Below are 24624 nucleotides of genomic sequence, written 5' to 3'. Positions count from 1 at the left end.
AAACTATAGATTACATGTGGTGAATTGCCTCCATCCGTTATCTGTCACCACTTATCCTGTTCAGGGTCATGGGGGAGTGGAGCCTCTTCCAGCTGGCACTGGGTGAGACGCTGGTCACGCTGACAACTTACTGACAACTTACATCTTATTAAATGCAGAAGTGAGATCAGTGGGTCATGTTGTCAGCACTAAAAATGCAAAGTTCACTTTTATCTTAAACTAAAGTTTATTAAATTAAAGTGAAACTGAAACAAAGTGAATCTTAAATTATTCCGTGAAATAACATTGAAGTACTAAGTCCATATGTGGCATTACAATGTGCAGCAGCAGGTGTGGCAGCTGCTTCATCCTCAGTGTCAAACTCCATAAAGGTGATGAGTAAACACATTAAGTCCTTGGCTTCAACTTGTCTGTCAAAGATGAAATACATTGTGGAAAAAAGGCAGCAACAAGGTCCCTGGGTTCAAACTTACAGATTTTTTTTTAAGGTTCAATTTATCCCAGGAGCTGTGACTCACAGAGTAAGAACTGTCACAATGAATCCTAGAAGAGTGAACATGTTTGTCAGGAGACTAAAAATACAAGCAGATTATGACAGGAGGTGGCAGGATGCCAAGAACATCCAGCGTTTCCAAGACAGGGACATTCTCTCAAAAAACAGAAACCTCATCAGTAACATGAACAATGTGTATCAAACCCAAGTATAGTTGAACTGTGTCATCGCTGACGAGTGTCTAGGATGACTGCAACATCACTTGCCTCTACACCTCTATTATTAGTGTGCTGTGGAACATGGAACTTATGTTAGAGTCTGTTTGCCATGCAAATCTTGGCCACTAGATGTCAGTAGTCCAAAAGCAGGTGTCAGGCCAAGCAGGACAGTTCAAAGTCCCAAACAGGAGATAATGGTGACAATCTGGCAGGAAGTGACTGTCACCTAGGTGACAGTTAAATGAACAGGAGAACAGGGGAAAGCAAGCAGGGCTGATGATGAGTAGTGAGGAGAGACGAAAGTGAGGGAGATAAAGTATGAGCAACAGGAAGCGGGGAAGAGTGGCTACAAAATAAAGGTCCAAGACAGGAAGTAGAGCAGGACAGGGAGAAGGAGAAACTGGGGCTGGGAGAGAGAGCAAGACTAAGAATGAGAGACAGAGGGGGGAGTGCAGATTTGGCAGCTGAAATTTCCATCAATTTTCTTACACATGCAAACATGGGGAGTCACGAGCTGGTTCTCATCTGAATCTGTTTTGCTCCTTTTAATTTATTCACATTCGTGTTTTGTCTTTATTAACACAATCATAACTTCCATCACCTCATCTTCAAAAACAATCAGTCCAGACTGCACCACAGACACAAAGGGAACTGAACACAGGTCACAGAAGTACCTCACTACAAGTAGAAGTACCACTTCTAATTTAAAACAGTTACTACGTTCATGCAGTAAAAGCCTGGACCAGGTCTGACTGTGGTCTGGATCAGTTCCTGGTTCCTGGACTGTAGCTAGTTGAAGCTTCCATCAAATGGGAAGAGTCAGAATTAAATGTATTTTTACGATTTTCAGAAAACCACACAGACAGTTTTTACTGAGAACATGAAGGATCTTAGAGCCATTAAAAAAAACATGGAGACCATGACCTGACCTGAGCCGAGTTTTATTTTTCAATAAGAGTCTGTCAGAAAGTAAAAACAGACAAAGCTCTACAGATATTATGTGACAGTTTTCTGTTTTGCACTTTGACATTTACAGATGATTTGACCTCATTCCTACTTAAAATAGTTATTTGCCAAAGAGCTATTTGATCTTACTGTAAATCAAACACCTTATGTTTCTGATCAACTAACTTTCCAAAACTCACACATGCAGTTTATTGAGAGCTAAAACAAAGAAAGCAGCAAACACTTACAAAGAAGAAGCTTAAGTCCGAGAATATTTGACTTCTAAGCTTGAGGAACTATTGCAATGACTGATTATTAGATTAGTCTGAGCTGGATTAAAATGTGAAGAAGGGATAAAGTCAGTGTGCAGCTGTGAGGTCATGCTCTGTGGTGACATCGGCAGTGATGTCATCATAGTCCATTTCTTCGACAGGTGGAGTCATCTCCATGGAGACAGCTGCTCTGTTTCCTGTGGGTGGAGTTAAGAAGCAGAGGCGTAAGGTCCAACTGTGGCTCCATGAATGTCTGTGTTTGTCTGTGTGTCTGTGTTACATGATTCACTGCCATGAAACCTTGTCACTAACAACATGTTGTCAGTTTGATTCCAGACTAAATGATATTTTACAGGGATGAAAACATGCAAAGCATCAAACCGTGCAACTGTTCAAGACAGCGGACTAACTTTCTGACAGGCCAGAAATTCATCGACAACCTGAGGCTGAACTTTGAAAACCAGCTGGGAAAAACCAGATCAGGGCTGAAATCAGACTTAACAGTGTCTTTCTGATGTTCTAGTCATAACATAATAGGACATCGTGTTACTTACAGGCCTGGTATTAACTATATATGTAATATCTGTCTTTTGGTTGCTGTGGGTGTTTTGTAGTACCTGTCCTCCTGCTCCAGCAGATGGACATCATCAGACCAGTAGAGATGCAGTATGGACAGAAGGCCACGAGGTGGCAGAACAGTCTGATTATAAACTCACCAGGAGGAGGACGTCCATAATATCTTGTTGCTACTGTATAACAGGAAGAGAAAAGTGACAGGTTCAGTTACTTAAACCATTTCTGGAGTTGAGGAACTGCTGCATAAGAACAGAGATTCTTCATAAAGAAACATCGTTCACCCTCTAATGTCTTGTTGCCTTAACTAACATCTCAGTCCCTCTAACAAAATGTGAGGAGTGAAGAATCAAAAACTAAGCAGCCAAAAGTCTTTTAGTATGTTTTAAGTCTCTGGAGTCCAGGGTATATCTGCTCATTTTTAAATACTTGTGATTTCACCTTCATATTTCACCTCGCCAATAGTTGGTGTCATTGTATTAGCACAACCTCTCCTCTGTGACAGGAAATTTAAAACCACAGAAATGTTTTTGCTGAGTTTGACGTCAGCAGATTTACCGTGGGGGGAAAAAAGGTGAGAATATTCAAAGCATCACTGGATGCGTCTTAATTTGTGCAATTGAACACACATGAACCATTTGTCATAACTCTGGTTTTACTTGGCCTATCAACAACATTCAAAAACTGCCATAGACTTGGACATCGCAAAAAATATCAAGCATATGCAGTGTCTTCATGAGATATCATCTTAAAGAGAACGTGAGATTCGGACATGCCAGCGCGTCCATTGACTCCAGATGGTTAATATAAATAAGATGGTTTTTAATAACTAGGAGGCAGAAATCTTTTCTCCATTCTTGTCCTGGACTCCTTTAATAACTCATTTCCATCAGCTTACCATTAGAAACAGCCAGTCCATACTGTATAACTACCAATCCTGCAATAGTAGGAAAGTAAAGGTCAGCGGTCCCATTGAGTGAGGACAGGTTAGACATAAATTTAAGGACAAACGTTCCCATCATCTTACCTACAAAAGTCAGCAGAACCAGACCTGTAACTGAAGAAAACAGCTTATCAAACATCAATGTGTGTTTCTGCCTAAAACTAAACATGGCCATCTTTAAATTACAGTAAACACAGCTGTGAACACAAAGATTCAGCTGTTTAGTTGTGCTGCTGCATTTTAGATCATCTGGAAGGGTCTGACTGTGCTCCTGAAAGCCCAGTCAGCAGGGCATGACAATAGTCGACATGAGAGGTGACCAGCGCCTGTACAAGGTGTTGGGTTATATGTTCAGAAAGGTCTTTCTGATGTTGTTGAGTGTAAATATGCGGCCTGAGAGATGAAGAAGAATAGTTGATTATGAGTGGTGCCCCCCAGATTTCTCGCAATGCTGATGTTGTGTTGTGTCGAAGGTCTGGCTGAGAAGACTAGAGCTTCTGTCTTTGAGAGGTTGAGCTGAAAATTTCTTTCTCTCATCCAAGCAGAGATGTCAGAAATGTGTGAGGAGACAGTGGAGTCAAAGGAAAGGAAGAGCTGTGTGTCATCAGCATAGCAATGACAGGAAAAGTCATACGAGTGGATCATAGAATCCAGGGATGTAGTATAGATGGAAAAAAGAAGAGGACCAAGATCTGAGCCCTGTGGCACAGCACTTCTGGTTCACTAAATAGGCTCACTCTTAAAACAGGACTGGAGAAAGAAAATGTGATCAAATGTGCTCATTTAAGGGTCTTAACCACTGCTGGTTCACCGTGTCAAAGGCTGCAGATAGATTGAGTAGGATCAGGAGTTGCAGATTTTGCACAATGACCACTCTTACAAATGTAATCAAAGACTGCTCATTTGGCCAGAAATGGAAAAAGGGAGACAGGTCTGTGATTCTAAACAACTAAGAAGACCAGAATAGGATCTTACGCAGTGGGTTAATCTGGCCCTGTTTAAATGTGCTTAATTGGACTGTTGGGGAGAGGACGCCGGCTTTGACTGTTCGCCGCTTCTCTGCGCTATATCAGTTTGTTTGAAAGTTGCTTGATTGTGTAGTTTCTCTTGTTGAAGGAACGGAAAAATCTTTATGCTTGTGCTGTATGAACAATGATTGAACCATTGCAAGCTTTTAACATGACCTGATGTAAGATGAACAGGAAGTCACTTTGCTAAAGTTCAAACTTGAGGCACAGCGCTTGCTCAACATCACCAGGTCAAGTAGTGACACATTAAGTGTAAAAATGGTGCAGACAGCATGGTAAAAAACTATAAAAGATGAAGAGAATTTGCCAGTGAGTGGCAATGGGAGTAAGGAGAAGCTAGTAGAAGGGAGTAGAGAGAGAAGACAGAGAGAGGGATGATGAGAGGACAGTGTTTTTGCTTAGAAAGTTTGTCTTAGTAGTTCCTCTTGCTAGAGAGAAACTCTACTGAAGTCAGTACTTTTAACCGCAGCTGCAGAGATGCTTTTTAGTTACTGATGTTTTTGTTCAATAAAAAAATGTCAAAAATGGTATAATCTCAAACAGAAGAAGAGGTTAAGATTATAAGCCCCAAGAGGGGGCACAAAGGTTAAGGATGTCGAGAACCCAAGAGTGAATAAGTGTTTCCTCCCTATATCCACTGGTTGGTAGACAACTAAACAGAATTTTAGGAATGATTTTAAAATTCAGGGAAGGAAACTACCAGATGAAATAGAGCCTGAGTGATAGTAACCTGAGGTGAAATTGAAGAGTCTAAAAGACAGTTAATATATAACAGAGAGGTTTTCTCTGTTAAAGGACATATTAAGAGATGAAAGTCATAACCGGTCAATTGTTACCACAGAAGCACTTGAGTTAAGGAGACTCAAGCAAGGTTGACCTTAAGAACAGTGAGGTGCTTCCACACTCTCAACATTATTTTGAACTTTAACATTTTGCAGCTGTCGACTTGCCGTTTTGGGTTTGACATCGTTTTTTGATCAGTTCTACCTGCTGTTGCTGGACTGTTGCCTCTGTAGCTGGTTGCTAGCCACACAAGTTTGCTCTGCCAGTGTTCGCCTGCGGCTAGCATTAGCCACTACAAGCTAACATCTGCCTCCATCGACACTGCCCGCATGCTCTGCTGTGGGTTTTCCTGGGTGTCGGCTCTGGTTTAGGGGCTGTTGGTGGTGGACCTGCTGTCGTGGTCTCCCTCAGCGTGCGCTGCGGCGACCCTGTCGTCTGCACATGGACAGTTACCTCTTTGCACGGGGACCATACCAAATCCACCTGGCATCATGCTCCAGTATTCAACATCGCAGCTGCTGGAGCTCAACAACCAAGGCCTCCCATCGGACATTGGAGTCATTGAACAACAGGGACTCCTCTGTCAACCCCACTACGTCCATAGAGGATCCACCCGGGGGTTCGTTTACAACAGGACCAGGAGCTCCATTCCATTACTGTGGTCAGAATCTCGCTCCGTGGCTGCTTGATTACGTCATCCGAACACGTCACCATGGAGATTGAAAACACTGCTAAGCCACAGACCAGGCGAAACTGGATTCCCGGAGTGGACTCCAGAGTTCTTTGTCCACTGACTACAAGGAATACTAAACTAAACACTAAACTTTTTCCCTATCAAATAAAACCTTATCCTTAATCACATTCTGGAGAATGAGACTGATATCATCTGTCTGACTGAGACCTGGCATAAACCTGAGGCCTACACAGTTTTGAAAGAGTCCTGCCCCCTGGATATACCTACCTTAAAAAAGCCCCCACCACTGGTCGCATTGGGGGTCTAATCATAATCCACCATAAAGATTTGAAACTGTCATGCCTCCCTCCTCTGTGTAAACATCCACTCTCTATTTTCATACTTATTATTTACCAGCCACCAAAGCAACACCCAGGTTTCATCAGAGAAATGTGTGAACTCCTTTCAACTTTCTGCACATCATCACCCAACGTGTTGATACTCGGAGACCTGAACATCCATGTGGACACACCTTCTAACCATTCTGCTGCTGAGTTCTTAGAACTGCTGGACTGCTTAAACCTGAAGCAGAAAGTTGAGGTCCCCACTCATAGGGCCACAACCTCGACTTAGTCATTACTTAGTCAGTAATGACTAAGTCGAGGTTGTGGAAGTATGAAGTAATGACCCCATTTCTAACCGCCAAGTATATGACCTGGGTGTCTCGAACCACAAAATCATTTCAATGGACTTCCCTTCATATACATCATTTTCCAACCCACAATGTGAAAAACCTAAATCTCTCTGATTTAAATACTGACATCGAAAATCTCTCCATTTTCCCACAACTCTCCTCTGTCAGTGAACTAGTGGCCTATTATAACAACAGCCTCCAGAGTATCCTTGAGGCCCCTGCTCCTGTTAGATCACAAGTGGTCACTATTTCCAAATCTGCACCGTGGTTTTCAACGGATCTCCGACAGATGAAAACAGCTGGGCGGGCCCTTGAGCGTTGCTTTGTTTCAACCAACTTAACTATCCATAACATACCCTACTGAGAACATCATCTGCTCCTCACTGTCTGTCTCCAACCCCCAGACCTGCACACTTCAAGGCCAGAATGCTGTCTGTCACAGTTTTCAGTCACCACAGTGAAAGATGTTGAAGTTATCATACAGAGAATGAAACCCTCAACGTGCACCCTGGACCCTCTCCCTCCTCCCTTGGTAAAAGCTAATGTCTCAAACATAAGCCAACTCATCACCAGCATAATTAATTACTCTCTCCAGTGTGGCACAGTCCCAACATCACTGAAAACCACAATAATTACACCACATTTTAAAAAACCCTCCCTGGATCCTGAAGTTATGGCAAACTATCGTCCAATCTTCCATTCCTGTCAAACGTCGTGGAAAAAGCTGTCTCAGTCCAGCTCCAGTATCAACTCAAAAAACACAATCTGTTTGAAAAATTTCAATCTGGCTTCCGCCCCTCCCACAGTACAGAGACAGCCCTGGTCAGGGTCACCAACGACCCCCTAATGGCTGCTGACCAGAGCTTCCCATCTCTCCTCATTCTTCTGGATCTCACTGCCGCTTTTGATACAGTTGACCACAAAATTCTCCTTCATCGTCTGCAGCATATTGTTGGATTTTCTGGCACTGCTTTGGGGTGGTTTGGTTCCTATCTCACAAATAGAGTATGAGTATGTGGCCATAGGGGATGCCAAATCTCAGTCACCTGTGGGGAGCCACAGGGGTTGGTTCGACCGACCCTTTTCAACGTCTATATGTTCCCACTGGGCCACGTCATTGGCAAGCATGGAATCTCCTTCCACTGCTATGCTGATGATACTCAGCTGTACGTGAGACTGAGCCCGACCCCACCGACACTTCCATCAACTCTCACCTGTTGCCTGGAGGACATCAAGGCGTGGATGACAGAGAACTTCCTTCAGCTGAACAGCATAAAAACCAAAGCCCTTCTAGTTGGTACCACCCACCAGCTTCATTCCTCCCCCATTAACTGTATCTCTTTTTGTGGTCGCACCATTACCCTCTTCAACTCTGTTAACAACCTGGGGGGTCAAGTTTGACCCTCACCTGTCATTTGAAACACATGTCCAACACCTCTGCAAAATTGCATTTTTTCATCTCAGAAACAGCCAAACTCCGCCCCTCTCTGTCCCTCTGTGACGCTGAAAGGCTGGTCTAGGCCTTTGTCTCCTCCAGGCTGGACTACTGCAATGCACTTCTCATTGGGATCTCTGGCAGGAGCCTTCAAAAGCTCCAATATGTTCAAAACAATGCTACCAGGATCCTTATGAGGGTGCGAAATATGAGCACATCACTGCTGTTCTCCAGACACTTCACTAACTCCCCATCCACCTTTGCATTGAATTCAAACTCTGTCTACTTACCCACCAGAGCATCCATGGAAATGCCCCACAGTATCTTAATGAACTCCTCACATTGCAATCTACAACAAGACACCTTCGTTCTACCAACACTTATCACCTCTACCCCTCCACAACAGACTCCACTCAATGGGGGATCGAGCCTTCTCAGCAGCTGCTTCACGGCTCTGGAACACTCTACCTGAACCTGAGGGCACCACAGACTGTGGACTGTTTCAAAAAACAGTTAAAGACTTTTTTGTTTAGTAAAGCATTTTAAAGTGATCATTATCTTTTTTATATATTATTTTATGTTTTTTATGTTTCTATGCTTTACATGTTTTTATGTTTTATTCTTGCTTATAATCTGCTTGTGTAGCACTTTGAGATTTGTAAACAAACGTAAAGTGCTTTATAAATAAAATGAATTATTATTATTATTATTAAAAATGAGGTGGGGAAGGTGCCTGTTGTTAGAGATGTACGAATGATTTGTGTAATAGCTGGGATTAGTGTCTGTGCAACTGCATTAAGGAGAGTGGAGGGGATGGGATGCAGAGGACAGGTGGCAGGATGGTTAGAGAGGACGAGGGTGGATGAGTCGTCCTTGGTAAGAGTTGGAAATGAGGAGAGTGATGCACAGTTTGAATAAGTTAGCAGGATGAAATCAGCAAGGTTGACTGATGACTGACATAAAGCAGGAGAAAAAAGAGGTAGAGGTGGAAGTGGTTTAGGTGAAAGTGCACGTTTGGGGGGAGGGGCTATCTGTGAGGAGGAAAATAGAATTAGTATTAGGAAGTGAAAAGACAGAGGAATTGGGATAAAGATAAAACTAAGTTGTCCTACGATGTCCCTGCTTGGTGCAGGTAAACTTCAGGTCTTTACAAATTTAGGGCTGAAGACAAGGGACCAATCTTCCACTGACACTCAGGCCAAACTGTCCCCTCATTGAAACCAAACTAATTTATGAGCCTTTGTTAGTCAAAGGTGAGAATGCTCTGTGATTACTAAGCTGCTACCACCACCAGCAGACTAATGTTTCTACATGAACAGCTGCTGGTAACCTGCCATATGCACTTTCAATCTGTTTATGTTCAACATTTTTTGGTGTGTGTTATATTTAGCTTGAAGATCTGAAGCAGTTTAGTGTTCTGTATTCTCAGAAATACATATGTAGATTGATAACTCAGTTATTTCCTAAAATATTTCGTCACTGTGGTTTTTATCTAATTTAAGTAGTGGATTTATGTGACACTACTTTCAGAAACATCAACCAACCAATGATTCAAACTGTATATAGCACTTTTTGTTCAGGCTAGTGCAATATGAAGTGCTTTACAGCTCAGTGGGTATCAGGCACACAGCAGGTATGGATGCTACTGTATCTGGGCCTGAGTCCTGAAGAATAACCTTTTTGTACGTCTCCAACAGTGTAAAGAGAAAAAAAATAATGTGAAAACTACAAACTTTCTGTCTTGTCAGAAAATGATCAGAGAAAATAATCAAACTTAGAAATGTAAAGTAACAACATCACTTACAGTAGAGGCAGTGGGTTGATGTCCAACATGAACCTGAAAAAAATGGTTGATATGAAAATGTCATTGTAGACTTTATCTTCCAACAGACTCGGTCAAAGTTGTAGTTCCAGTACAGACGTGAGGACTGGACAAGACTCACTGAGCAGTTCACTTTTCATACCTGTTCTATTCCTCAACAGCTGCACAAGTCCAACCAGAAACAGAACCAGGACAACCACAAAAGCCAGAACTGTTACGCCTGTGATATAGATAGAAGAAGTTAAATTCACATACAGACTGAAGGAGAAAACCTGATTTTAAATGTAAAGGCTACAGACCAGATACATAGAACTTTTCAAAAGGAGAAAATAATTATCAACTCATTTCACATTTGTGTTGAAAACAGCAAATGTTCAAAGAAGCATTTGCAGTAATGAATCGAAACTAAGGTCGAAGATCAGTGATACTATAAAAAGGCAGCGCATTGCATTTACCAAAGAAGAAAACTTTCTGGAGGCCTCGTGGTTCACTGTGTCACTCTGTATCTTTGTATCAGCAAGATGTGCAGGTGAGATGGAACAGCAGTGACCACACGAGGAAGAACATAACCAGAGTGATGCTGAATGTAGTGATTCAAATGACAAATGTGTCATTAGCTACAGCAGAGACAGGATCACAGTTTTTCTTTAATTCCTATCAATAATTTAAGTATCAGATCAAGAACAGTCTGGATCAGGAAATCCTACTGACTGCTGCTTCATCCATCAGCATGTATTAGTTCATTAGGTACTAAAGCTGTCAGATACAGAGCTGTTCTCTTCACACACCTGACACCTGAACAACACAGATTCATTATGGATGATCGATGGCTTTGACTCACCCAGAAATTTAAAAGTAGATTGAATCGTCATGTTGTCTGGACTGAAGTGAAACCCGTCAGCACTGATCCTGGGTCTGACTGGCTCTTCCTCTTTCACACTTCACTAAGGTTTTGTCCTCTACAGGATTTGGACTATTCTCTTCTGAAATCTGCAGGACTCTCCAAAGATGAGATGGACAGTGACAGTTTGAAAACCAGATCCAAACTAATCTAGAGGTTGGACTGTGTTTAGTTGTAGTTGTCATCAGATGGGAGGAGTCAGAATTAAATTTAGCTTCACACTGAGGGGAAATGGGTGTAAGAGAAAAGCTTTTTTTTAAATAACACTATGTCAAAATATATCATTTCTCAGCATCTACAGCTCTTGGTTGTGTGATCTTACTACTTATACTGTCAAACACTGATGATCTTAGACAGTTATTACATCTACGTATGTGAGTGTGATTGAAAACAGCTTCATATTTGTTTTAACACTTTTAAAACCTTTAACAATATTTATTGCACTCACTTTATGTCACCTTATGGTGTTGTAGTTGTCAAAGCTCTCTCTCTGTCTGTACCCACCTGGGTTCCTGGGTTTGGTTCTTCTGCTTGACCTGTTGGACTTGGTTATACTGTGCAGCTCACACACCAGGTGTGTGAGAAGCGCTCAGTACTCACTTCCTAGGGGATTGTTCTCCCCCGTTGTGTTTGTTTTTCACTGATTTGGTCCAGAGTTGCTGATTGTTTCACTGTTAACAGAAATGTAGAAATGTGCAGGAAGTTCAGTTTTAGCTTCAGTTTGATCAGCAGCTGTTGATGTGTTCTAATGTTCACTCTGTACAACTCACTCATAGGAACAATCAGTCCATACAGAAAGAGCACTAAAGGTCAGAGGTCAGCTCACCTGCAGCAGGCAGCACAGTCAGGCGTAGAAAAGAACCCTGAGCCTGGTCTTGTTGGAGGTTTACTTCTTTACAGAGTTTTTCCTGTCCACTGTTGCCAGGTGCTGTTTAAGGGGCATTTATTGGATCTGTTCTGTGAATCTGTAAGGTCTCACCTTGCTTACCTGGGATTCTTTATTATTATGTAACTGTTTATTTTACTACTGTATTATATTTTACTGCACTGTTGGAGAAGATCACCCACAGTTTATGGGCAATGACAATAAAGCCTATTCTATCTATTCTATTTGAATTTTGTTGTAAATTGGGGGTAAATGGTAAAGAAATGGCCACTTAAATGGTGCTTTTATCCAAAGCACTTTACAATGTTGATTCCATTTATCCATACACACCGATGGTGGTGGCCACCATGCAAGGTGCTCACCTGACCCACCCTGGTGCTAAATCAACTGTGAAGCACCACAGTGCTTTTTTTCTACATTCACCCATCCTCTGTACATCCTCTCTACATCCTCTGTACATCCTCTACATCCTCTGTACATCCTCTGTACATCCTCTGTACATCCTCTCTACATCCTCTGTACATCCTCTCTACATCCTCTGTACATCCTCTACATCCTCTGTACATCCTCTGTACATCCTCTGTACATCCTCTGTACATCCTTTGTACACTATGACAAGGGCATTTTTCAAAACTTAAAGAGCAACTTCCCAATTTTCAACTTGCTTTCTAAGGCTTTAGTTTAGAATGTAAATATTAACTTCACTCTGACTTTTCTATATTAAAATATTTCTGTTTCTAGCTGAGAACTCCTCCAAATGACATCACCCAGAGGACATCTTTTTATAATAAGGAGTTCAAGTGATGTCATCTGGAGGAATTTTTCAGCTACAAGTAGAGATATTTTGATGTGGGGAATTCAAAGAGAAGTTTAATGGCATTTATGTACATGTACTACCCAAACTAGCTGTGCTGACCCCTGAAGGGAAAGCTGAAAGCCGTTGATCTTTGACCTCCATTGCTCCACTTACCACTATCTTGCTTTTTTCTCCTCTTCTTCCTTTTTCGCTCCCAGAATTATAACTCGTCTTCCTTTTCCTCAGCTGGTCGTCCTTGTTCTTGTTGCAAGCTTTGCACACAGCCAGGGCTGTACAGAGTTTAACTTTGGTCAGCCCTTGGGGGCCCCCTACTGGTCTGGGACCCAACCAGTTGCTTGCCTTCCCTGCTGACATGGAGCCCCTCTGAATACATTCACAGTATTAGTATTAGTACACCAGTTGACCAGTCTGTGTGATCAGTTAAAATGATCAGGTTTGTTTGCTGATTTTTAGTAAAATAAATAGGGAAACCAAAAACACAAAATGACCCATTTTTCTTTTTTAAATTTCATGTTTGTTGCTTTGGGATGACATATGTCTTCAGTGTTCAGCATAATTTGACCTAATAAATACTTGCAGCCAATGGCGCCTGAATATAGTATCAAGTTCTAGTTCAGATTATTATTATTAGCCAACCACTAGCAATAATTAGCCTCATTTAATCTGTCAAATGCACAAGAAACTGGTTACGTTCAGAGATACTTGCAGTAAAGTTGTATCTGTCCACAACAGGGCTGGTTGCATTTAGCACACCAGTATTTACTAAAGAAGTGGAAAGTAAAGTTACCCCAGAGTCTAACAGTCTTCACACTTTAACATAACTGCGGTTTCTGCCTGGGAAGCTGCAAGTGTGAATGTTGTTACATCATGATGCAGCTGATGCAAGTGTTTTAACGCAATAATGTACTCGACTATTTCCAACAATATCACATTATGTTTTCGTTATAGTAATAGGTGCACTGAGAGAAACCATGAGCTGATGTGTCTCTGAGCAGCAGGAACTCACAGAAGAACAACATCATTTACTCCATGAAGACAAGATGTTTTATTCAAGCATGTGAAAACTACAGTAGAAGCAAAGGAGTAACAGTTCTGAAAGATCATGACGGAAGATGGAAGGAGGCTGATTTTCCTGAGTATCTATGTGTGTTAACACAAACTATTTAGAGTGGAAGTATTCATCTTCATTATAATGGTTGTTGTTGTTGGAACAGCAGTTGTTGTTGTTGGGGAACAAAGTGGTTAATGATTCTGATTATGTCAAAAATTAGAATTTAAATCAAATGTCTGAGGTGTTTGATTATTTAAAATTCTTCCTGCTTTTAAAGAAGATTTGAGACATCAGGTAAAATGGTTATAGACCACAGATACAATCGAATAAGTCTTGTATTGTACTTTAACAAGTAATAATTTGTTTACTTTAAAGTCTGGAACAAATGCAGCTGCTGCTCTTGAATTAAAGTCAAACTAAAACAAACTCAACTGAAAGTAGGGACAAAAATTGAGATTGCTCACAGGCCACTTTATTAGGTACACTTGTACAGTTCAATCCAATTCAGCAGCTCTGTCATAATTTCAACTTTTTCAAGGTTATAATTGCTCAGTGTTTAGGTTGGAACTGTCAGAAAGGGGCTAATTCTACTGAGTGTTTATCATTGAGGTCACAGTGGATGGTGGAGAACCTCTTAATCTAATGCACTCAACCTTTCTGACAGTTTCATCTTAAAAACTGACTTAGGTTAGAGTCTTGAAAAAGTACAATTCCTGGCAGGATTAGATTGTACAGTTGTACCTAATGAAGTGGCCAGTGAGTGTATGTCATCACAGTAACAACAAGTGGCACCTGTATTTAAGAATTTAGTCAGATTGATTTGGTTCAGTTTGATTTTGTTTGCTGACAAAGGCAAAAAGCCTTGATGCAATCATTTAATGTGTGTGCTGCTTTTATGCATTAAAAATGTTAAAACGGGTCGGTGGTGACCCCAACACAAGAGGAAGGTAAAACATGTAGCAGCAGATGTGGCAGCTGGCCCATCTTCACAATCACATTCATAAGAAAAGTTTACTGGCCCAAGACAAGAGAACTTGTTTGTCGAGTACATGACAATTCAAGTAGATCACAACAGAATGTGCTACAATGCCAAGTACATCCAGCTTATGTTCTGAAGAAAGCTTACTGGAACTATAATTACAGTGATCAGACAGTAGTAGTACACACCCCGAACAGTACAAATGACCAGAAAAGTGGTACAAATTATCACCTTCAACTTACAAACTGAGAAATTAGAACTTTGTCAAAGTAGAGCTCATGGCTGAGCTGCTGTATTGGTTTGCTCACGTGGTCATGAGGCCCGATCAGTGTACGTACAATCTACTGCTTGGGATGAGAATGTGTTGCTTGTGCCATGTCCTGTTTTTTTGGTTTTGTTTGTTTGTTTTTTGGACACATTTTTAAAAAAAGCCCTGATCTTATGACGTGGTTGGAAAAACGTATTTAAAGGTTTTACATAAGTATATTAATTGTTACTGTGTGTAGCAGGTGTTGACTGGACATTTTCCCACGATGTATTTGCTTTTGCAGAAGACAATAAAGCAACCACAGAAATCGTCTTCTGGTCTGTCCTGCACATCAGCAGCACAGTGAGGGAAACATGTACAACAAATATTTTATAAGCCTTATATTCAGAGCTCTACACATTATCAGATACATCTCAATACACCAGGAAACATTCTTCTTTTAACAACAAATATTCATATTTTTAGAAACATGAACATAACTTCACAGTTTAAAGCATGAAAACCCCTTCAGAAATAGTCCACTTGTACCACCTAGTGGTCAGAGTGAAGACGTACATGTAGTTGGGTGACGGGACATGAACAACAGAAATGATAACAAAATAGAAAGAAACCTGCAGAAGACCTGCACATCTGACCCCTACATGCACAAAAAAGGAAAGTTTCCCCACAGTTACATTAGTCACACAGGACATGGCTCAATTACACACAAATACTAAGTTGAATTTTAAAAGTATGAATAACATTCACAACACAAATGGAAAATAATAATGATAAACAAAGTGCATTTGTAACCCTTTTACACCTGGACTACAATGTAATGTCACTAAAAGCACTACAATGACACAAAGAAGTAAAAGAAATGAAAGATGGAGGTTTTTTATCATGATCATGACAGTAAAAGAGCTCACAGGAGATTTGCCCTATATGTGTTCAATTAATGTGTAAACTTGGCAAAGTTGAATCAAAGCTCCATTTGAAAATGAAAATGTATTTTGATACATGTAGAAACAGTTAAAATGAAAGTTTAACTTTCATCCAATTTGAAAAATTTGGGAAAAACTAGTTGCAGCACTTAACTACAATAATCTCTTTGAATCATTTCACTAACGATCTGCTGATGGACTGCTGACCATTCTGGTCCTGCTTGATTTGAGTGCAGCTTTCAACACCATTTCACATAACAGTTTGTTGGAGCGCGTAAAACTATTGGCATTAGTCGTGTTCCTCTCACCTGGTTTACTTCGTACCTCTCTGATCGCACGACTAAAAACGTTATTCACAGCCAGATCCTGTCAATAGTGATTTTCCACTGGGCTCCGTCGTCGGCCCTCTTTTGTTTTTAATCTCTTTGCCATATTTTCAGGGAATTAGTATTTATTTCCACTGCTATGCAGATGATACGCAACTTTATATGTCCACCAAGCCCAATGCTACTGCTCAGAAATCCCTCAGCTGTAAAGAACCTGCAGGAAGGCGGAGTTAAAGTGGAGAAAATCCAAATTGGAAACACGCCGGGTAAATTCCAGAGAAAAAATAAATAGGGTCACATGGTGGACGTGAACATTTGGAGTGTACAAGTGTAAAATAAGCATTATCTAATGTAGAAAAAGAGTATAAGAGCTCTAGGTTTTGGATTGTTAGACATGCATCCTTCGACTACATGGGTACACTGTGTCAGTCTGCTTCAGATAGCCAGAAGTTCACAGAGACCAACAGGGGATATCAACCTGTCTGACCTGATGAGGCTGCCAAAGGCAGTTAGACCTTTGAGCCTGACTGATGATGTTATTCCATTGCAAAGAAAGCAACCAGATAACTGCATCATGCATCAATTATCATTTTCTTACTCTTCAATCAGCCTTATTTGCCAAACATCACTGAGGTCGTGAGTAGACTGATAGTTGAGACAGGACAAGAAATGATACATCTGATGTTGTATTCATTTTATTACCTCAAATACTTTGATGGTTTGATTTTTTGCTTTTGCATTTTCTAAATAAAATACAACATCTGTAGTTAAACTAAAGGTTTCTTTCCTTTCATTCTGAGCTTTATAGGGGTTTCATTAAAGTGTCTGTAGCCTCATCTTGTTGATCAAAACAAATAGATTGTGTGACTAAGCCTGGTAAAAGTACACTTGGAGCTTAAAAATATTCCAGCAACCATGACAACTGTTACTATAAGAAAGAATCTACTGTTAACCAGTGTGTCTCATGATTGTAGTTTCACAGCTATGCAGGTGCTGGTGAAGACGTGAGGAGGAAGGTAGTGAACAGCTGGATGAAATTCGTTACGTCGGTCTAAGTAGAAACCTGTGGTTTGCTTTGGGAACAAACTGTTTACTACCAAATACCAAAATCCCACTGTGAACATTCTATATTATACTATTGCTACTATTACTACCACAATGTCTCCAGGCCAAAGTTTCCTTCTGTAGTTAGTAACATGCTGATTCATATGGATTTTTAACTGTTTACTATGTAAAGCAGCAGAGAAACTACAGTCACCACGTCTGTGAGTTTAAAGCGACATATTCAGATTTATTCTTTTCTTAAACCAACATTTTACACCCGTGACGATTGAAATAAACTTGAAAATAACCAAAGCAGCAAATACACATATGCAAGCAGAAGAAGAAGTGATGATGCTGCATTTTTCACATAAGTGCAAGTGTAAGTGCAAAACCCACTAACAGTGTTCTCACTACAGAATTACTGCTGTTTCTGCCTGGAAAGTTACAGTGTGAATCCAAAAGTTGTAACATTATGATGCATCAGCAATTGTAATAATGCAATACTGTCCTCGACTATATCTAATAAAATCACATTAATGCTTTAATCTAATGTTTATGCTTTAGCAATAGGTGCACGGAGAAGTAATGAGATTACAAGACAAACCATGAGCTGATGTGTCTCTGAGCAGCAGAAACTCACAGAGGAACATCATCATTTACCCCAAGAAGACAGGACGTTTTATTCAAACATGTAGTAGAAGCAAAGGAATAACAGTTCTACAAGATCATGACAAAAGATGGAAGGATGCTGATTTTCCTGACTATGTGTGTTAACACAAACTATTTAGAGTGGAAGTATTGATCTTCATTTTTATTGTTGTTGTCAGAGCAGCTGTTTTGATGAAGCAACAATTGTTGGAGCAGCACTTGTTGTTGTTGGAGCAGAAACAGTTGTTGTAGTTGGGGTGGTAGTTTGTTGCTGTTGATGTTGGGAGAGCAATTTGTTTCTGTCCTGGGAGCAGTAGTTGTTTTATTGTTGTTGTTGTTGGAGCAACAATTGTTGTTGTTGGAACAGCAGTTGTTGTTGTTGCAGCAGCAGTTGTTGTTCTTGGAGCAGCAGCAGTTGTTGTTGTTGGAGCAGAAACAGTTGTTGTTGTTCTTGGGATGGTAGTTTGTTGTTGTTGTTGTTGGGGGAGCAGTTTGTTGTTGTGGTGGAAGCAGTAGATGTTGGAGTAGTTGTTGTCCAAGGAGTAGTAGGGGTAGTTGTTGTCAAAGGAGTAGTAGTAGTTGGGGTAGTTGTTGTCAAAGGAGTAGTAGTAGTTGGGGTAGTTGTTGTCAAAGGAGTAGTAGTAGTTGGAGTAGTTGTTGTCAAAGGAGTAGTAGTAGTTGGAGTAGTTGTTGTCAAAGGAGTAGTAGTAGTTGGGGTAGTTGTTGTTCTTGGTTTTAGTGCAGCTGTTGTTGTTCTGGCAGCTGTTGTTGTTCTGGCAGCTGTTGTTGTTCTGGCAGCTGCTGTTGTTCTGGCAGCTGTTGTTGTTCTGGCAGCTGCTGTTGTTGTTGGTGCTGCTGTTGTTGTTGGTGCTGCTGTTGTTGTTTGGGGAACAAAGTGGTTAATGATTCTGATTATGTCAAAAATTTGAATTGAACTCAAATGTCTGAGGTGTTTGATTATTTAAAATTCTTCCTGCTTTTAAAGAAGATTTGAGACATCAGGTAAAATGGTTATAGACCACAGATACAATCTAATAAGTCTTGTATTGTACTTTAACAAGTAATAATTTGCTGTAGTAAAATAAATATTCTGTTATTTTTCTAAAGAACTATTCAGTTTAAACTTCCTAAGGGTTTTAAATCAGTCTGTGTAAGACCTGTAGAACGTGTATAGTCAGAATAAGTCGAGTTACCTGCACAGAGCAGCATCCAGGTGAGAGTCAAAGAAACAAGCAGCTTCATTGTGATGATCTTGGATGTTGATGCTGTAAGTTCACCTGCTCTGTGCTGCAGCACTTTATATACTGTACAGGTGCTGGATAAATTCAGGAGCGACACATGACACCTCCAGGAATCGACGTGTTGCTGTCACTCACCTTTGTCACCAAAAATGTTTAATGACAACACCCACCACACCCACTTTTTAACATAGCAGACTTAAAATGTCACAGTAAAAATACTTATTACTTCCTCCTTGGATAAGTTAAAACAGTGTCCTTCTGAAAATGTGTCATTTGATTCACACTAACAACATTTCATCCACAAGTCCCAGCAGGTTAAATATAGTGGAAAACAGTAAGGTTTTATTTTAATGCTGATGGAGTTATTGTATTGTCTTTGCATCCACGTCTCCTGCAGAAGCTGCATTTCCTTCCTGCTGTATCTATTCTAGTTTACAAAAAGGTGGAAATGTTCACATTTATTGAATAATAAATTCCTTGCTGTGGAATTAACCTTCAAACTCTGACTTTGGTTACTAGTAAATGAGTTACAAGGTCATTTGAAGCCTCTGTTGCAATGTGCCTTTGGGTTCCCATCTGGAATGTTGTTGGTTCTTTCTTATAAATACTTATAATTATTCATTTTGCTTGTAGCCTATAATTGTAAATGCACTTGTTCTCTTCTGCAAACACCTTGATACCACTTGAAGTGATTTTACACATTTGTGAGCACCTCTGTTGCACCATCACCCGTATTCATAGTTGACTTTTTATGTGCCTGTTGCTTTTAATGTGGAATGATGTGAAACTGGAATCTCATCATTACATCCAATGATTGTTTTGAGCACATACATTATAAAAGCTGTGTAGAAGGGTTATTGTGATTCAATGAAATGAAACTGAACTCACCACCTTTAGTTTTCATTTTCAGTAAATGAAACCAAAGAAGAAAATGACTTAAAAACCAATATGTCGTCATTGTTCTGTGAATAAGTTCATGCAAAGTTCTGCAGATACAGACAAAGAGTGAGATCTCTTTTACTTCAGACGTGTGGTCAGTGTAACGTGGAACCCAGTATAGTTGCCAGGGCAACATGTCACTTTCAAAACAAGTCAAGGATATTTAGCTGATGCTTTTTCAAACAGTGGACAAAGACAAGTGGAATAAGAAATGACACCTGACTAGATCACAAACAACACAGAGCTGCTGCTATTCAGGAATTCTTTTTCAGTGCTGTGGCACCAGTTCTTAACTGGAGTTTATTTGAAACTTGTTCTTCAGTTTTGGTTTATTTCAAATCCCTTCCTACCATTGTTCTTTGTGAACACGCAGTAGTTCTGTTTAGCTGTACTGATGTTACAAGATGATCAAGAAAGCGGAACCAGTCTGGGTATTTCATGCTTTGGTCCATCAGGACAACTGTCACTGTCAAACAAAGGAAACTCTGAGTATAATCACGAATCAGTAATTCATTGTTTTGTTCAACCTGTTGTAAGATTCCCAGAAGAACAGTTTGTTAATGTCGAAATGAAAGCAAAGCTTTACAGAGCTTGTCTTCAATACTTCAATAACTAATATTTACGACTTACTGCAACCATAATTACAATGAGTTCCAGGGTCAATAATTAAGTTCTCCTGATGAAAATACTTTCTGTACTTTTCGACAGTTAATTGTTGAAGGTATGAAGCCGACAAAATGTTTTGCTTTATGCTACAATGAGCATGTTTTTCACGTCCTTAAAACTGCGCTTACTGTGAAGAGGTGCAGTCAAAGAACCTCTTTTAATTCTATATGTTCTGTGTGGAAAGTAATGATCTGAGTGTAGCACGTCTTAGTACTGGACAGACAACCGTCATACAAACAAAAACAATGTGCCAATATTATTAATATTTAAAATCAACCATAAAAGAAAGCAAAGCGTATGAGCAATACTACACACCCCTATGGTTCAGCAGCAATACGTGTGGGATTAGAAACACTTTAGAAACTTGGCAACAATGACATCAAGTGACCACATTAGAAACCAGCAGGAGATATGGAAATAAGGTCAAAAACATCTAACACACTGTTCACAATTGAACTTGACATCTACTATAAGTAATATGCCTACAATGGAGAAGTATCTCATACAACCCCACTACCACCAACCTGAGTCTGATCAGGGGCCTTTTGAGTGCAAAGGAAGGGTTTTGAAGGACAGCATTTCAAAATGAAAACAGATGCTAAAATAACATTCAGGGACTCTGATTGGCACCGTACTGCTTCTTTTACCAAAATGTTAAACAATTAAGCATTTTGAAAGCAATAAGGTAGAAACAACTCTTACTTCTGAGTTCAACGTGGATTTATTATCAACAATTTTGAAGCTGAGGACACCATCAAACCAACACATTTAACAACCACCATGAATAAAACACTGGAAAATGTCAATATATTGAGCGGAAGTAGGCTTAGATGAAAGTCAGAACAATGCACCACCACTTGTTTATTCAATAAGATAAGACAGTTATAGCACTTTTAAGATATGAGAAAATGTTTGATTACTTAATTATTAAAAAAATCTAATCACTTCTTCATTATCACCATAGTGTGGTTTAGCTGATCTTTATTTAAAATATTAAAACTAATAAATTTTAACAACTAAAAGCAGCAGTTGTTGGAGCAGCAGCAGCAGCAGTTGTTGCACCATTAATTTGTTGACAAACCAGCAGTTGTAGTTGAGGAAGGGCTTGTGTTGCAGCCAAAGGTCGTTGTTGTTGTTGGTGGTGGTGGTGTTTGGGGAACTGGCTTTTGCAGTGTTACTACTTCCTCCTTGGATAAGTTAAAACAGTGTCCTTCTGAAAATGTGTCATTTGATTCACCCTAACAACATTTCATCCACAAGTCCCAGCAGGTTAAATATAGTGGAAGACACCATTTTCTCAGCGGAGCAGTAAGGTTTTATTTTAATGCTGATGGAGTTATTGTATTGTCTTTGCATCCACGTCTCCTGCAGAAGCTGCATTTCCTTCCTGCTGTATCTATTCTAGTTTACAAAAAGGTGGAAATGTTCATATTTACTGAATAATAAATTCCTTGCTGTGGAATTAACCTAAAAACTCTGACTTTGGTTACTAGTAAATGAGTTACAAGGTCATTTGAAGCCTCTGTTGCAATGTGCCTTTGGGTTCCCATCTGGAATGTTGTAAAACCAGAACCTCATCCTTCCAACCTGTTCAGGAATGGTTTTAAGTGTCATGCTCATGCTGAAACTCCATAAAGGTGATGAGTAAACACATTAAGTCCTCGGCTTTAACTTGTCTGTCAAAGATGAAATACATTGTGAAAAATGGCAGCAACAAGGTCCCTGGGTTCAAACTGACAGACTGAGATTTTTTTAAGTTTCAATTTATCCCAGGAACTGTGACTCACAGAGTAAGAACTGTCACAATGAATGGTTAACGTTAGAACTCGCAGTGCGGCTGTAGTAATTCTAAGTAATTATGTTCAGCTGTGCTGATGGTCCATCTGTGTGTTTCCACTGAATAAAAGTCACTATACTGATTGTAGCAGAAATGAGGAGACAAGGCAGCACAACTCGTCTGGCTCTAAAAAGCCGACTTACATTACACCAAATCATGTGTCATCACTCACGTGTTAAGTTCACTTTCTGTTCACAGGGGATGATGTCACCATTCAATCACACATACCAACCCGTATCTAATATTGTGGTCTGGGCCTCTACTGCCTAGATAACTCTGAATTTTGTGTTACAAGTTCACTTGAAGCCTAATGACATGTTAAAGTATTTTACTCGTCACTTTCACAATGTGCCTACGGTTTCATTTTTCCATTGGAAAAAAAAAAGATCTAAATGAAAGAATCGTTCAAAGAAAACTACTAAAAAAAAGGCAAACACTAATTGGTGTCCTCATTTTGTGTGTAGCTTCACCTGCAGACACATGTCCCAGCAGCCTCTGAGACTACACACTACATGTGGTGGATTAGTGCTGCAGCACCAAAAACTGCAGAAGTGAGATCAGTGTTTCAGCTTGTCAGGACTGAAAATGCAAAAGTAAACCAGAGTATCAGATTGTCGTTACCGTTTTCAGTGTTCAAACACCATCATATTGTTGATGCCTGTGTTTAACTCATCAATGTCCTCGACATTTATCAAGAGGTTTTTAGCCAGTCCACGAAACAAGACTAACGTAAGGATCTTTTAAAAAATGTTATTACATTCAAAACTCATTTAGAGCTGTTTCACCGTCAGTGTCACGCTCACACCGAAACTCCCCAAAGGTGAAAAGTTAATACATTAACCCCTGAAATTTGTCAGACTGACAGATTGAGATTCTTTCTATAGTTCAACCCGTCTCAGGACTTGCAGAGTAAGAAGTGTCAAAATGAATCCTCCATGAGAGAACACATTTGTTGGATAAGTAAAAATAAGAGCAGATGATAGTCTGCAACTAAGTTCAACTTGTGCTTCTCATTTGTAGTTTGGCTGCCAGTTGTCATCAGTTTTAGTGGCGCTGGTGTTTTATGGGCTGGTTTCTTTTGTTCACAGATAAAAAGCATCATCATCATCATCATGTCTGAAAAACTCCAGCTACTCGTACTAGCTACTAGACCTACTGAACATACTAGTATTTCTTTAGTACTCAAGTTCTTTAGTGCTGCGTACTACACACCATGAAGCCACAGTGAGGCAGGACACATGTGATACACATGTACTGAGAGACGCTGGTCCTCACAAAGTGCTCCTCTGGTCTTAAGTATACAACTTATGTAGGTGTGGCAGCTTTCACCCTGTACTCCAACTTGCCATAATGAAAAAGAAGTAATTTTTTTCACTTCATGCTTACAGTTGTTTTTGTACAATTATAAAATCCCATTTAAAACATGGTTTCAGTCATAGATTCCCTCTGTGGTGAATAACATGCAGATTTTTGGTTTAGTCTGTAAAGCATGACAATCACACTGTCTTGATAAGAGCAAAAGCAGCAAACACAAATGTGCAAAAAAGACAAACCAGAGAATTGATGACATTGTTGCATTTTTTATGTGATTTTCTAATGTGAAGTATTAACTACAACACAAAGTTACAGTGTTCACTATAGAATTACTGTTGCTTGGGAAGCTACAAGTTTAAATGTTACATGTTGATGTGAAACAATATAGTTGACTATACCCAACAATATTACAGTAATGCATTCATTGAACGTTTGTTATGTTATAATAATTGGTGCAAAGAGGTGATGATGGTTTAAAGAGAAAATGAAGACGAATCACGAGCTTGTGTATGAGAAGCAGGATCTCACAGAAGAACATTATTACCTCAGGAGGACAGGTTTTATTCAAGCATGCAAAAACTGCAGTAGAAGCATAAAAGTATTATTTCTATTAGATCATGACAGATGGATGGTTGTGTGGACAGCGGTTGTTTTTCTGGCAGCAGTTGTTGGGACAGCAGTTGTTTTTTTCTTAGCAGTTGTTGGGACAGCAGTTGTTTTTCTGGCAGTAGTTGTAGGGACAGCGGTTGTTTTTCTCTCAGCAGTTGTTGGGACAGCGGTTGTTTTTCTGGCAGCAGTTGTTGGGACAGCAGTTGTTTTTCTCTCAGCAGTTGTTGGGACAGCAGTTGTTTTTCTGGCAGCAGTTGTTGGGACCCTGGTTGCTGTTGGGGCAGCTGTTGCTTTTG

The 24624-nt window shown here is 40.0% G+C and overlaps 2 long non-coding RNA genes across 2 annotated transcripts; both read right to left on the bottom strand.

Moving 5' to 3' along the window:
- Positions 1-1636: 1636 nt before the first annotated feature.
- LOC137138238 (uncharacterized) lies at positions 1637-9897 on the bottom strand. The gene is made up of 5 exons (XR_010915915.1): positions 9862-9897; positions 3529-3558; positions 3400-3438; positions 2546-2677; positions 1637-2125 (listed from the first exon to the last, which is right to left on the bottom strand). It is a non-coding gene; the product is annotated as an uncharacterized lncRNA (long non-coding RNA).
- A 129-nt stretch (positions 9898-10026) lies between these two features.
- Positions 10027-12882, bottom strand: LOC137138236 (uncharacterized). The gene is made up of 3 exons (XR_010915914.1): positions 12637-12882; positions 10721-11451; positions 10027-10099 (listed from the first exon to the last, which is right to left on the bottom strand). It is a non-coding gene; the product is annotated as an uncharacterized lncRNA (long non-coding RNA).
- Positions 12883-24624: the final 11742 nt, after the last annotated feature.

This window comes from Channa argus, chromosome 12, assembly GCF_033026475.1.
Source record: "Channa argus isolate prfri chromosome 12, Channa argus male v1.0, whole genome shotgun sequence".
In the NCBI taxonomy this organism is placed as follows: domain Eukaryota; kingdom Metazoa; phylum Chordata; class Actinopteri; order Anabantiformes; family Channidae; genus Channa; species Channa argus.
Note: the sequence above shows the minus strand (reverse complement) of the source record. Positions and strands in the feature narration are given on the sequence as shown.